Source organism: Mustela nivalis (genome assembly GCF_964662115.1).
Source record: "Mustela nivalis genome assembly, chromosome: 2".
Taxonomy (NCBI): Eukaryota; Metazoa; Chordata; class Mammalia; order Carnivora; family Mustelidae; genus Mustela; species Mustela nivalis.
Window position 1 is genome coordinate 37,139,243 of NC_139021.1, and position 15,330 is coordinate 37,154,572.

At 36.5% G+C, this 15,330-nt stretch overlaps 1 long non-coding RNA gene across 3 annotated transcripts; it reads right to left on the reverse strand.

The window, feature by feature from the left end:
• Window positions 1-477: 477 nt before the first annotated feature.
• On the reverse strand, window positions 478-14,997 carry LOC309860553. 3 transcript variants are annotated; one of them, XR_014309445.1, is made up of 4 exons: window positions 7,190-7,228; window positions 4,578-4,827; window positions 4,054-4,151; window positions 478-695 (listed from the first exon to the last, which is right to left on the reverse strand). It is a non-coding gene; the product is annotated as an uncharacterized lncRNA (long non-coding RNA). The 3 variants fall into 3 exon arrangements; XR_014309443.1 differs by lacking the exons at window positions 4,578-4,827; window positions 7,190-7,228 and adding an exon at window positions 14,497-14,997; XR_014309444.1 differs by lacking the exon at window positions 4,578-4,827.
• Between the last annotated feature and the right edge of the window lie 333 nt (window positions 14,998-15,330).

A 15,330-nucleotide genomic window follows, 5' to 3' on the forward strand; every position in this document is an offset into this window, starting at 1 on the left:
TTAGTTTCAAGTGTATGTCATAGTAATTGGATATTTTTATACATCATGAAATGATCCCTATAATAAGCCTAGTTACCATCTGTCACCATACAAAGTTACTAAAATATTATTGACTATATTCCCTAAGCATTTTGTCTCTTAAATGAGTTTTATTTTAATTAAGGGTAAAGACTTCAATCACTTTTTATTTATTCTACAATAATGCATCCTGTTGTTTGGAATAGCTAACTTAGTTTCAGATTGGTGGAACTCTCACCTCTATGTGTGGTAGAAAATTACTGTAATTGGTTTTCTTATTTGATGGCTCTTGGAGGAGAATGCTACAGAGAAGGGTGATAGTGGCTTTTCACATAGCAAAATTTCTTCAGGCACCAAACAAGAAACATTAAAATGTTATATAGCAAATGTATCATATACTTTCATTGAAGACAGTAATCTTCGACAAAATGAGATAATGAAGAACCAGTTGAGATAAAGAATGGGTAGCAATTCAAGTGATTTTAATTCCAGTTCAACAGAAGCTCTAGGTGTGGTTAGACCATGCTTCTGATGATGATGATGATGATGATGGTAATGATGACAGCGATGGACTGCTCTAGCTATCCACCAATCTCATTCTTCCCACTCAGCAACAGTATCTTCCACGCAATTTTTCTTTGTCTTCTCACTTTCCTAATATCCATCTTTCCAGAACTCTGAAGCAGTTGGGGATCACAACGGAGACTAGTTAAAAATCTGCACACATATTCTAGATCATGTCACAGTTCCCAAGTCAAACCAGTTTATTTACCTCATTCCTTCCTTTGCCCTTGCCCTTTAACTTTCTTCCTTTGGGAATTCCCTCTACCTTTTAAGTCCAATGTGCAGACTTCAGTTTAACAACATTGTTTGACTACATCATCACGATGGTGAAATTCTTAGATGGTGATTAGCATATAAAGTTTCTGGCTCTCAGTTTTCCAAAAACGTCAACCAGGTCTTAGAGATTCTTTGCAAATATAATGAAAGAACCTTATAAAAGATGCCACTTAGTCTATAAAATTCTTAATTCAGAAGTAGCACCATTCATGGTCTTTTTCATACCTAAGTTATAGATCCATTGAGAACAATGTCAGTATCGTTTTAAAATGTCCAGTTGTCTTAAATATATCAAATACATACAGCAATGGCACTACAAAGTATTTACCCAGAGAATACAAAAATACTAATTTAAAGGGATACATCCACCCTGATGTTTCTAGCAGCATAGCCAAATTATGGGAAGATTCCAAGTGTCCAAGGACTGATAAATAGATAAAAAAGATGTGGTACATATATACACAATGGAATATTACTTAGCCATAAAAAAGACTGAAATCTTGCCATTTGCAATTACATGGATGGAGCTAGAGAGTGTTACACTAAGTAAAATAAGTCAAAGCAAGACAAATGCCATATGATTTAATTCATATGTGGAATTTAAGAAACAAAGCAAATGAGCAATGGGGAAAAAAAAAAAAGAGAAAGAGAGAGGCTAACCAAGAAATGGAATCTTAACTATAGAGAACAAACTGATGGTTTATCAGAGGGGATGGAAGGGGGGGTGGGTTAAATAGGTGATGGGGATTAAGCAGTACTCTTGTTGTGATGAGCACCAGGTGATGTATGGAAATGTTGAATCACTATATCGTATGCCTGAAACATAAACTGTATGTTAACTAACTGGATTTTAAATAAAAACTTTTAAAAAGAGTTTTTCAGGCCATGAAGGTACACAAAAATTTGCATTAGGGAACTAAGAGGAAGACACATAATCAGCATTGGAAAGAATGGATCATCTGATTAGGGATGATACTTTTCTGACACCCAAGTGTTTTATTTAAAAAAAAACTTTACTGCTGGCATTGTATAGCCTAGATCAGTACTATCCAATATGGTAGCTAGTAGCTCTACATGGATATTTAAATTTTTAAAAAATATTTTATTTATTTAATTGACAGAGATCACAAGTAGGCAAAGAGGCAGGCAGAGAGAGAGGAGGGGAAGCAGGCTTCCTGCTGAGCAAAGAGTCCGATGTGGGGCTTGATCCCTGGACCCTGGGATCATGACCTGAGCCAAAGGCAGAGGCTTTAACCCACTGACCCACATAGGCACCCCTTAAATTTAAATTTTAATTAAAATTAAATGAAATTATAAATTCAGTTTCTCAGTCACACCAGCCATATTTCAAATGCTTTAGAACTACAGGTAGTTATTAGCTATCCTACTGGACAACACAGAACATTTACCTCATCCCCAAAATATATGGGGAATAAGTTAAGTTCTATGAGAACGGGTGGAAGCAGAGACTAACGTTAATGTACTTTCTTGGATATGTTTAAAGTTCCATTGTCTTCTAAACATTCTTTGAGAGCTTAAACTTCTTGAACTGTAGAAATGAAGAAAATTGGCCTGATGAAAGCAACTTCTTTCTATTGCCATCTTTCCAAGAACGTGGACAGTCAGAGCATTCCAGTATATCTCCTGCCAAAGGCTCTTGGAGAATAACTACAGACTGAGGTTGTTCTGGAGCTGGAATCAGGTAGCTATATTTTTCTTTCTGTTGTCAGCATACACTGGGAAATACACCTGCTACACAGAGTTCATCATTTCTAAAATAATCTGAGAGTTTATTACTCATGCCAAAAACTGTCCAAGTCAGACAGTTCCACAAAGCAAACAGAAAAAAAAACTGTCTTGATCCAGAATTTTCAGGGTGTAATGCTGTGGCTCATTCCCTCATTATGAATGAATTCAGAATAGGAAAAAGTTAGAAATTTAGGCTATTGGATCAGTTGCTTTCTATCAATAAAGTTATCAGAAACCTGCAATGTGTTTTTCTTTTCACAGAATTAGCACTTTTTTACACAGAATTGAGAAAACTTTTCTCAATTCTCAGAATATCTAAAAAATCCTTAAAAATCTCAAAATATCTTTTAAAAAAAAAAGATTTTTTTACAATCCTTTCAGTAACAAAACCAACTACAATTTGGCCCCTGCCCTCAAGGAGCTCATTTTCTAGTGAATGATAGCAATAGATAAATGAGAGCTAGGAGAATCAAGGAACGACAGTGAAGACAGAGGGTCATGTGACCAGCCAGTAAGATCTGCTGGAAGTCATGATCTTTAAGCAGAGTCTCAAAAGATAAAAGCCTTCTTCCTAGCAAGGGAAAGACAGGGTAAGTAAAAGTTTTAGGCAAGGAAAAACATGAGCCAAGGTACAGAGATGAGAAACTGCATAGTACATTCTGGGGATTACATGAAATCTCATAATGCCAAAATAAGGGTCAGGAAGGTAGGCCGGGGCTAGATCATTGTATTCCATGCTAAGATTCATTTTCTTTTATAGGTGTTGGAGAGTTATTAAGTGGTTTCTTAGGATGAGTGATCTGTTCACATGTGTGTTTTAGACAGACCACTTTGTGTAACAACACTGATATAGAAGCGGCAGATTTGAGAAGTGTTAGGAAGACAGTATGATGCAGTGAGATTAAAGGAGATGCCAAGTAGTTTTCGAAAGTAGTAATAATTAAGGGGAGCCAGGTGACTCAGTCATTAAGCGTCTGCCTTCAGCAGCTCAGGGCATGATCCCATTGTCCTGGGATCGAGCCCCGCATCAAGCCCCACATTGAGCCCTGCATCGAGAGCCCCCTGCTCTGCCGGAAGCCTGCTTCTCCCTCTCTCACTCTTCCTGCTTGTGTTCCCTCTTTCTCTGTGTCTCTCTATGTCAAATAAATAAAATCTTTTTTAAAAAAGTAGTAATAATTAAGGAATGAAATAAAAGGGTAAATAGATATGGAGAGAGTCAAGATTTTCAGGAAGCTGCTGGGGCTTTTCATTTGTTTTGCTTGATTGGTTGCTTGGTTTTTATTAGAACCTCTATGAAAGATAAAGTAGGGAACAGAGATGGGAAAGTGCAATACTAAAGTTTTAGGAAAGAAATCATCACATGAACCATAAAGAAAGAAAGCACTGATAGTACAGTCAGAAAAATCCTGATAATGAGTCTGAGCAAACTAAAAGTCAAGTACTAACCTGTACTAAGGAAACCCAACAGACAAAGATCTTCATTAATGATACAGAGCTGAGGAGCAGACAGCAATTCTCCTGGTTATGGAGATGATGCAATTATACTGAAAAAGAAAAAAGAAAAACAGAATGAAAAATTAACATCTTTAAGAAGACAGCAAGTAAGTAGGTAAAAATGTAAATTATCTCCAAATAAGCTCTAGATCTCTATGTCTCCAAGAGCTGTGGTATTCAAACCTCAACCTACTAAAAGAATTGTGTGTTCTTTTTTTTTTTTTTCTTTTTCTGTAAATGGATGCCATAAATGTTCTCTTGCCAGTCAGGTACTTTAAAGAGCAGGAAAAATTTTTATTTGATTTAAAAATAAATAGAATTTCTTAAAATAGGACTGTATGGTTTCCTGCCTTCAAAACATTCATGACACCATCTGCATCTTGAGGATTTGGACAAGGATTTTTATTGCTTTTGTAGATGCTCCAACAAAATATCACATACATACACAACTTTTCAAAACTGTTTTAATTACTTACTCTTCCAAAATGAACAGATTAATAACCAAAATAATGAAAGTAAAGTGGTGCTGAATAGGAAATCCAACCAATAAAAAAATAATGTGCAGGAATTGGAAGCAAAATCTTTTCTTGCTCTTGAGAAAACACAGCCAAAAATCTTAAACTGATGTTAGATTATTGTGCACAAACAGTTCCTGACTCGTTCACCAAGTGAAACAAAAGTTGCAAATGTTTTTCTATCCCTCTTCTAACATTTTGGGAAAGGTTCCTGAACGGAAAAAGAGAAATAATTTAATTAAGTCACACACACATGCAGACATGTGTGCGCACACACATACACACATACACGCACACACACGGAGGGACACCTTTTTTTTTCTCTTTAGAAAGAGGTAATAAACCGCTTGAATAACTTCCATTTAAACAATTTTAAATTGCAAAAGCATGACGTATCTTTAATGTTTAGAAAAGGAAGCCTCCAATCACTATAATGGGATCACTTTTTTTGGTAAGAAAAACAGTTAAAACATAATTTGAAAAAAAAAATATGAAGAGAGCTATAGTAAGTTATAAATAGGTAAGAAATAACCAACTATATGAGATCTAAATTGTTAAGTTTAAATTGCTTTTGAACGTTTTTATCTTCAACTGGCTAAAATTGCTCTATGTGGACAAAATACCTGTTATATATAAAAAATAATGCAATATAAATTTTACTTATCTGCTACAGGACAAAATGTAATTAATTGAAATTATATAACTCAAAGCAACTGCTATTACTCAAGTAACCAAATGTCTTATTACATGGTTATATATGGAATAATTCAAATTGTTATAATTCAAAATAATCGCATAGAACTAATTATAATTTTCATTTTCAACTATCCAATTATAAATTTTAACTATTTATATGTAAAAACTTATAAAGTGATAAATACGTATTTTTTAAAAGACCAGATTTTGGGGAAGGGAGAGAATTTCAATGAAGAAAGCCACATAAAATGAGAAGCATGAAAAACAAACTGACAAGTTTAGTATTCTTAGACTCTATTCTATTTTTAAAATGTGAAATATAAAGTAACTGAAATTTATAAGCACATATACAAGTTAAGTAATATTCAGAACAGGCACAATTATTAAGTACTTACTCTGTGTTAAGCACTGTGCTTGTTATTTTATGTACATTTTTTCATTTAATCACAACCATGATCAGGGGCCTCACTCAACATTATACATGTAGAATACTTTTAAATTTTCAAAAAAAAAATCCTTATAACTATCTCATGATCTTACATTTTTCTGTAAAATAGACAAAAGGGAAAAGCAATTATTAGCCCTATATAAATTATAGATTAAAAAAAATAAAAGGACAGAGATTAAATCATTGAGTTAATTTAAAAAAACACAATTATGTACTTAGTTCTCTAACTTCTAAGCCCAATTTGCTATCCACTAGATAACATTAATATTAGAGAGCCCTAGTGATCTTAAATGTTTTAGGGAATAACTTAGCTTAAAGTTAATCAGCAAGCATTCAATGAGTTTCAGTATTGTATAAAGCACAGAAGTATTTGTGTGATACAAAAAGAAGGAGGGGAAAAAAAGGAAAAATTGGAAAAACAAAAGAAAGGAAAGAAGATAAAATTCCATTAAAGAATTTAGCATGAGAAGAAAACATTAATTTTTAGAATAATTATAAAATACTACTAAACGTAAAATAGCAGTAGCGAAAACTTCCTGATATATTGATGTTACCCTGCTCAAATCATATGGTAAAAAGATATGTATATTCTATTTATTTGGGTTAATCATATCCCAGAAAATTTCACTGAAGTAGCCTAATTCTTTGCTAAGCAGAAACTCTAGTATACAAATTATTGTTACAAAGGAAAAGGTCATCAGCTAGAAAATACCAAGCAATCTTTTAGAAACTTCTGTTCTAATATATTTATTGTAACAGAATTTTATTTGAGTTGAACTTATAAGGAACCAAAATATTTGTCAAAACCTCCCCCCCAAAATTATTAATGGGTATAAATGGAAAAGCTTAAGTTACTAATGACCATACTTGAAAATTAAGCAGACATTACTATAGGGGGAAAAACCTTGCATGATTAGGAGGCAAAAAAGGCAAAAATATGTGATTTATTCACAAATAGTATTTGGCTCAGAATATTGTTCAAAGAATAGTAATAAAGTTAGTTTACAAGATGTAAATCTTACTTTCTTAGAAAAATAACACCTAATCAAAGTTAAGTTTCATACATACACACACACACACATACAAGCAGCAGTTAGGAGAAAGTCACTCTATAGTCATGAGGTGATAGTTTTAAGATTAAATTATTAGAAAAATGAATACCGAGTTTAAAATAGTGGCATTTGAAAAAAAAATATAAGTCAGCACTTGATTCTACAACTTCTTAGAGAAACAACACGTTGTTATTATTTTTTTTAAATGTGTGGTTACTTTTGCTTCTTCTCATATATGTTTTACCTTCATCTTCTAATTACTAATAATTTTCTCCTAATTTCTTTCAACAGCTTCATGCAACTGGTATAGAGAAGTGTCACTGATACTTTAATATTTCTGAAACTAGATCAAGAACAAATCACTCAAGAAACATTACCTGAGTAGCATCTATGTGCTGAGCTCAGATCTCGGCTCTGTGGAACAAAAATTAAATAGAAAATATTAACTGCCCTCAAAAAAGGATTAAGTTGAAGCTTTTCAAATGATAGGTCATGACATTTCAGAGAGTTAGGAATCAATTTAGTGGGTTTCTGACAAACTATTTCAAAAGAATAAAATAAATTAGAACATAATTTTTAAAAAACTCACTGTGCATCACACATAGTAAGCCAAGTATTATTTCATGAAAGTTTATTTCAGTTACTATATATGTATGTGGGTACCAGGTCACAATGTACATTTATTTTACACTGTGGATAACAGTATAAAATTTTTAAAAACCTTGTTTAGGAAAATAACCTATAAGAAATTTTCATGAAATGGTTTATTCTGTAAAGATGGCCACCGGCTGGAAACTTTAAATGTTCTAATCTAAATTAACTGCCAAGACTGAATAAATGTGTTACAGAACAGGTAGTCAAGCACCAGCAATGTCCTTCTTTTGAAAAATGTTATCTTTATTTAGATCTCCTCTATTAAAATGTTCACCAGTCAATCACAATGCTATGTAGTTCCAACCAAATATTTTTGCCATTAGTTAATACAACATAAAGTGAAATGAATGTGATAGCTTCTCTAACATGTTTGGGACTCAGAAAAGGGGCTTTGGGAATATAGTTATATTATCCCAGATGATAATCCATTAGAAACATTATACTCTGAGTTGATTTGTAAGGGTTACAATTTTCTTCAAAGATGATAAACCACTTTCATGTTAATCAAGTAGTGCACAGTATCAAAATATTTATATTATGAAATGCTAAATAATTTAAACAGTTCCAATGAAAGGCTGAATAGCCAGTCATACCACAGTTTCAGAGGCTGATTCATTACAGCTAAACATATCAAAGTTCCATAGAGCTTGTTTTGTTTACATACTTATATTTTTAACTATTTAAAGCAAATTGTTCCTAAATCCTAGGTCAGAGAACACATCTTATTCAATGCCTTGAATGTGAAATGATTATTGTTGAATGTATTGTTGATATTTTTTGTATTTTTACAATTTTACCAAAATAGTTTAATCAATATCCCAGATATATTCAGAGATCTCTATGGAGAGGCTCCCTGCAAAACCTAAGCCCATATCACCTATCTTTTTATAAAACCTAGACAATTAAATCCAGTAGGTGTTAATGGTAATTATATTGTTCAACCAAATATAGACATAAAACTAAAATACAGAGTAAAAGAGTTTAAAGGTCACTTGACCTTTTTGGTGGGGGTGGGAATGGAAACTGAACCTCAGAGAAGTTCAGTGATTTGCACAAGGTTATCCAGTTAATCTGTGCCAGATTAGAAAAGAACTTGGGTTTTATAATTCCCAGTGGTATTCTTTCTACTATAAGACACACTTATTCTTTGGTCTGCTTCCATTTCAACCCTTTTTTCCCTCATTTTATACTACGTGCAAAACACTTCTTTAGTACTGTGGGGATTTAAAAAGTTAAGACAATCCTTGACACCAATGTACTTAAAAATGCAAAAAATATATATAAAAGTATAGCCAGAGATTTATGGAGATCTAAGTGTTGTGGAACTGTGATAATAATTCAATTCAAATAATTCAATTCAAGTTTTGGCAAACTACTATAATTCAATTCAAACTTCTGAAAAGTCATTCATGACTACTCCAGATTGAAATACTATTTCCCTATGGTATTAGAAAAAGCACTAGATAGGCAACATAAAACCTGGATTTGTGCTGTGGCTCAACCACTAACTAGATGTTTGAAAAATAATTATTGAACTTCAGATCACTCATTTTTAAATAGTGAGAGGACACAGCCATAAATTATTATATAAAGGGTCCCTTTCAGATCCATGCAACAATATTTGTACCAGCCCGTTCCAAATCTACCCTTTACACCAAAGTCAACCACTTATTCAGCATAGGGTTGCAGCTCTATCATCCATGGCTATGGCAACTGCCCAGGACTCTCACCTTACCCTTAATCCCTCCTCCCATTCCAGTGTCTCTCTGGGTCATTTTTCAGGTCATCTCTTACTCCTGGATGACTGAACTTAGTTTCCCTGGTTTCGATCCTCTGTGCTCTCTAAAGGACTTAGATTGTACAGATCCTCTGACTCTTCATATGCCTGGACATGTCAGGAAGAAACTCCCACGTCATCTGCCTCTGGTCCCTGGGATCCAAGACTGAGTGCATGCCCAGTTGCAGGAACACCCAGCAGATACACCATGACTGTTTAAGCAGCTTACTAAGACAGGTTTTGGATATTTCTACCATTATTATATTAGTTATTTGACTAATTATCATTTAACTTTTTGTATAAGTTGTATTTGTATTTGTATCCATAGAGATCCACAGTCTCTAAAACTCTTGAGGTTGGATGTACTTCAGAAGTCAGAATTTTTCAGATTTCAAAAGGTAATATAATATATATACCATGGTGGTAATATAACAACATCATAATTAAAGGATCAATTATTTCTGAGGTAAAGCATTTGAATATTCTTTTTAAGTAGAATAAATGAATACTATAAATAGCTTCACATTAGTTCAAGTCATATTTTTATGCCAAATGACTTACTCTTGGGTTAGATTTTACTACAAAATATTACCAAAAACATAACACTGTAAGTTTTCTGGGATTTTTGGACTTCATTATTATACATAAAGGATTATGAATCTAATAAATTATGTGGAACCCAGATGGACTACATGTACCATAAGGACAGAGACCACGTATTTTAATTCTTCATATTTCTAAAAAAATGCTCTTCACAACACTCAATAAAAACAGTTCATGTTTAGGGGTACCTGGGTGGCTCAGTGGGTTAAAGCCTCTGCCTTCGGTTCAGGTCATGATCCCAGGGTCCTGGGATCGAGCCCTGCATCGAGCCCCGCATCGGGCTCTCTGCTCATCAGGGAGCCTGCTTCCCCCTCTCTCTCTCTGCCTGCTTCCCCCTCTCTCTCCCTGCCTGCCTCTGCCTACTTGTGATCTCTGTCTGTCAAATAAATAAATAAAATCTTAAAAAAAAAAAAGTTCATGTTTATTTGAATAATTCTTCACTGAGTACATACCATACGCCAAAACTTTTACTCAGGAGTTGTGAGGCATTAAAAAATCTAACACATAGAACCTGCCCTCAAGGGCATTATAGTCTCAAAGGAACAAAGCCTTAAACAAATGTTAAAATATAAATCTGTGACTAAGTGCCAAAAGTACTGATTCAGACAAGAAGGATGTCAGATATGGGAGTAGCAAGTTCACATGTGAAAATCGTAATCCAGTTTAACAAGAGCTGTCAATATCTTGCAACAGTCAAAGTTGGCATAATGATTTATAATCTGGAGAGGAAGTCCTGTATAATTTGGTAAGATAATTCTATTAGTCACAAAAGGTTATACAGAAAATCACTATAGCTTTTGCTTTAGACTTTAGACTTTTAGATTTTCAAGCAGAGTTTCAATCACCCTGATTCCAGAAATGAACATTCATAGGGATGACCTCACAGACTTAAAAATGAAAGAGTGTAAGACCATGGAGAATCAGCACCGTAGTACTACACAGAAGTGCCCTAGATGAGACAAACAAATTCTGTGCAAAAAGGAAATTATTTTTGACACATTAAGTTTCAATTCCATTTTTTTTCAGTTGGGCCTATTTTGAAAGGAGTGGTAGATTCTGGCTAAAAGTCTCTTCTTGAGCCAAGAAAAATCAGATAAGAATAAGACACATTTAGGGTCACCTGGGTGGCTCAGTGGGTTAAAGCCTCTGCCTTCAGCTCAGGTCATGATCCCAGGGTCCTGGGATCGTGCCCCACATTAGGCTCTCTGCTCATCAGGGAGCCTGCTTCCCCATCTCTCTCTGCCTACTTGTGATCTCTGTCTGTCAAATAAATAAATAAAATCCTAAAATTAAAAAAAAAAAGAAGACACATTTACTCAGATCACACATTATTTGTAAATCACTAAAAATTTTTAAAGGTACAAGAGATCTAGCAATTGGTTGTAATATATTAAATGTATTATTATGATAGAACTTATCTGGCCTCTCTTAAACCAGAAATATTCCTCAAAGGTGATAAATAGGAGTATATCTACTCTACAGATAAAAACCTTGAACTTGGTGATATTCCATGGCTAAAGGTCAATTACATAATCAGTACATTATAATAAGTTTTAAATACAAAAAACTTAACTCCAACTTCACTGAATTAACCACTAACAATAACAAAACCTAGACAAATTAGTTTGAAAATTCATTGACCTTTTCCCCTATATATAAAATCACCTGATAGGAGTTACCAAAGTAAAAATAATGAGATTGATTTGCTCATAAAAACACTACCTAATTCATTCTGGAACCTATAAAAGTAGGAAAAAGCAAGTTATCAGACAAGAGGTAAAGTCCATGCTGTCCTTTTTTGTCATATCCCTTACATAGTAAAGCAGTAACATTCCAGTATGAAACTTATGATCCAAATGATGATCACTTGTTTTAGGTAAGACAACTGATTATTAACAAAGAAAAAATAACTTTGCAGCATGCTCCTCTCAAGAAAGCTGAATTCATTACCTGATATCAAGTGAATTGTGAAGTGTTTTTAGATTTCCCCCCATCAACTGAATAAAGGAAAGGAAACATCCCAGTTGTCTAAATGGGAAGAACAACCTGACAAAGACCATTACAGACAAAAATGAAGCCTATAAGTGATATCAGATGACATCTTCTATGGAGTTATTTTAGTGGTGATATCATCTGACGTCTTCTATAGGGTTATTTGGGTGAGTGTGACATTTTCTTAATGAGAAGATTAGGAAGTTGCCCTAAAAGAGTCTTATATAATGTATAAGGCCAAGGAACATATGGATAAAGTGTTGCTGAAGAAGTGTAAATATGACTCTTGAAGTAGTAAATGAAGGTTAAACATTAACAGCTGGTCCAGGGGAAATGAAGAGGGGAAAAAAAGTAAGCTGTCTGTTTCAGACTGGTATTTCACTAACCAGTAAGTCATCTTTATCTGTTTTCTATTTCAAGTCACCTGGCTGAAATATATTACATCTCAAAGTTTAAGGAAATAACTGTTAGAAGTTGCTTTCTTTAGTTAAGTTAACCGAAAAAGATTTCAGGATTGTGACTTGAAATTTTGAGCTTCACAGTTTCTTTTCTAAGAAAGAAGTATCAGTTTAACTGTAAACCTATCACACTACCACTTTTTAAGGACTCACAATTTGTATTTTTATATATTAAATCTTATACTACAAACACCATCTACCCCACTACCACACGCACTCATTTCAAAACTGTATCACGACCTCAGTTCTGCATTATCTAGCTCAAAAATCCATTCATTTGGTTCAGGAACACCAAGTTTTCCATGCAATTTGAAAGTCAAGGTATTAGTGGTTGCTGGTTACTCCAGCTGCATAGCAGAGTTAATTGAATTAAATTCAAGAGGCCACCACTGTGAGCTTGTTTCCCCAATTATAAAACCAACAAAATGGTATCTATGTCAAAAAGTTTACTGTGAGAGTGATGAGCACTAGGTGTTATAGGCAACTAATGAATCACTGAACCCATATCAAAAACTAATGATGTACTATATGTTGGCTAACTGAATTTAAATTTTAAAAATTTATTGTGGGAATTAAGTGAGATAAATAGACCTTAAAGCACTTAATGAGTTACAAAATCCTATATAAAGGTAAGCTAATGTGATTATTACATATCTAACTTCCTATATAATTTTACTACCTAACCTAATCTTTACCAATAAAAAAGAACTATTTTATTTAACCAGGGTTTACCTTATACCTATTTTGGGGTTAACCTGTTCAAAGAAGAGGTAGAAGCACCCTATCATAAACTTGCACCTCAGACTGAAGCGCTGTATTTGAACAACACTGTAGATATCTATCCAGGCACAATAAGCACCTGTTTACACCATAAACTCTTCCTTTTACCAAAATTTCATACCGATTTTAACTTTAATATCCTGAAGTCCTGAAATAGTTACTTGTTAGAACAGCGTCACTTCCAAATCACACTATCATAAAATCATAGGGTTTTTTCCCAGTGGAAGTATTGTTTGGAAATTAATTCTTCCATATATTAGACTAATTATTAGCAGAATAAAATGTCTCTTTATATGCCATGCATTTAGTAATTTGCATTTATAATCACTCTGAATAATTTCCAAAATGACACAAATCAATTTGCAAAAACAAAGTCCAAGAATGCCAGCTTCTACTAGGAGGCCAGTCTCTTTAAGGCAGATCCCTTTGAGGCTGAGAACACATATAAAATGGAGGCAGCGCCCTTTAATCTCTTCATAGCTCCACGACTTACTTATACAAGGCTCGAGTGTCTACATTGGCCATATATACAATGGGTTCAGAGATTTCCTTTTCCTTCCCCTCCCCTTTATTTCTGATCAGAGTTTTCATAAGATTACTCCCTGGTATGAATTTAGTCCTACATTTAAGAGGACAATAAATGAAATAATACATTTCATTTTTGCATAACTGCCCCAGTTCCTGCGGACTAACTAATGATTCACAGACCACTAAATATTCACAAATAGCATTGTTATAGTTTGATAAAACACCACAAACATAATATTGTTATATGGTAAATTCAATATTGAAATTACCTCTTGCTCTTGTTACTGATGACATCTTTCAGATAGCAATAAGCAGAAAGTCTGTATGAACCTTTATTTCAGTAAAAGAATTTAAACCCAACCCTTCAAATGGAGTAGGATCTTTAACAGCAGTATTAAGCGAGCCCTTTATAGCCAAGAATTAGAATATCTGCCTTACATCTTCCTTTTAAAACAGCGAACCTGAATTTTAAGAATTTATACTTTTCAATCTCCTTCGCTGACGTCTTACCCTTCTGACTAACCCAACACACACACACACACATTAAAGACAGGGAGGAGGTGGAGAAGGAGGTCTGAATCAGGTCACTCAACTAAAGGGTCCGGTCCTAGTAGCGCAAACGCCATCCCTAAAACCTTTGTATTGTGTTTCAATTCGTCCGCACAGCGCCTCCTGCCGGGCCCCAGGGCGCGGCTTGCCGGCGGGGTGCAGGCGGCCGGGAAGGGCAGCGCCAGGACTCGGCCACCAGCCTCCTCGCGGCCCTCCTCCAGAGCCGAGCGGCACCCAGCGCTCACCACCCGGCTGCGCGCGCAAGGCGGGAAAACGTCAGCGGCCTCGGCCGCCGGGTGCTGGGAGCCAGCGCCCGCCGACGGGACGCGCGGCCGGTTCCTACCTAGAGAAGGAGCAAGGGCCTTAAACGCCTGTGCGCGCCCCACTTATCCCGTGAGGCCTCCGCTCCGTCTAGGGCAAGGGTCGAGGATGTGGCGGCCTCGGCGTAGCTCCTCAGAGTCAGGCCCGTCGCTCCTACCCAATCCACGCCGAACGCCTCGCCCGGGGCGCTCCGCGGTCTATCCGCTCGTGCGGGCCGTCCGCGGTGGGCCCTGCGCTCCCACCCAGCTCGGCGACCCCTGCAAGCCAGGCGTCGCGCCTCCCTCCTCCTGTAACCCCCGGCTCCCGGGCCGGTCGCGAAGCCCGAGCTGAGTGAAGGGCGCTGCCCCGGCCCCCAGCTCCCGCGCGCCACAGCCAGCTTCCGCGTGCGGCGCCGGCCCCAGCTGTCGCGAGCAGTCGACAGTCCCGTTGGAGCCTTATCTCTACTCCCGCCACCTCCTCGGGAGCGCTGCCGGTCAAGTTCCCTTTTGAATCCCCCAATGCGCTTATCAACGAGTAAACACAAAAGTAGCTCAAATAAGTGTTAACAGAGGAGACCCCGGCTCCCGGCCCCGTCGACGCCGGGCCTGTCCGCAGGGTTGGGACATTTCCCCCAAGTTCCCCAGAGTCGCCGCCGAGAATCCTTCCGCCCGGCCCACCGCACGCGGCGCCTGAGGCGCGGGGCTGAGTGCTTCGGCAGATGCGCTGGGCCTCGCTCCGGTCGAGCCCACCTGGATTCTGGCCTCCGCGTCGGGAGGGAGGCGGTCGAGGAGGGCCGTTTGCTTTAGGCGCGAGGCCGTCTGGCTCCCAGAGTCAGCGTGGCCCCGCACCGTGACAGTGTGCGCGCCGCGGGTCTCCG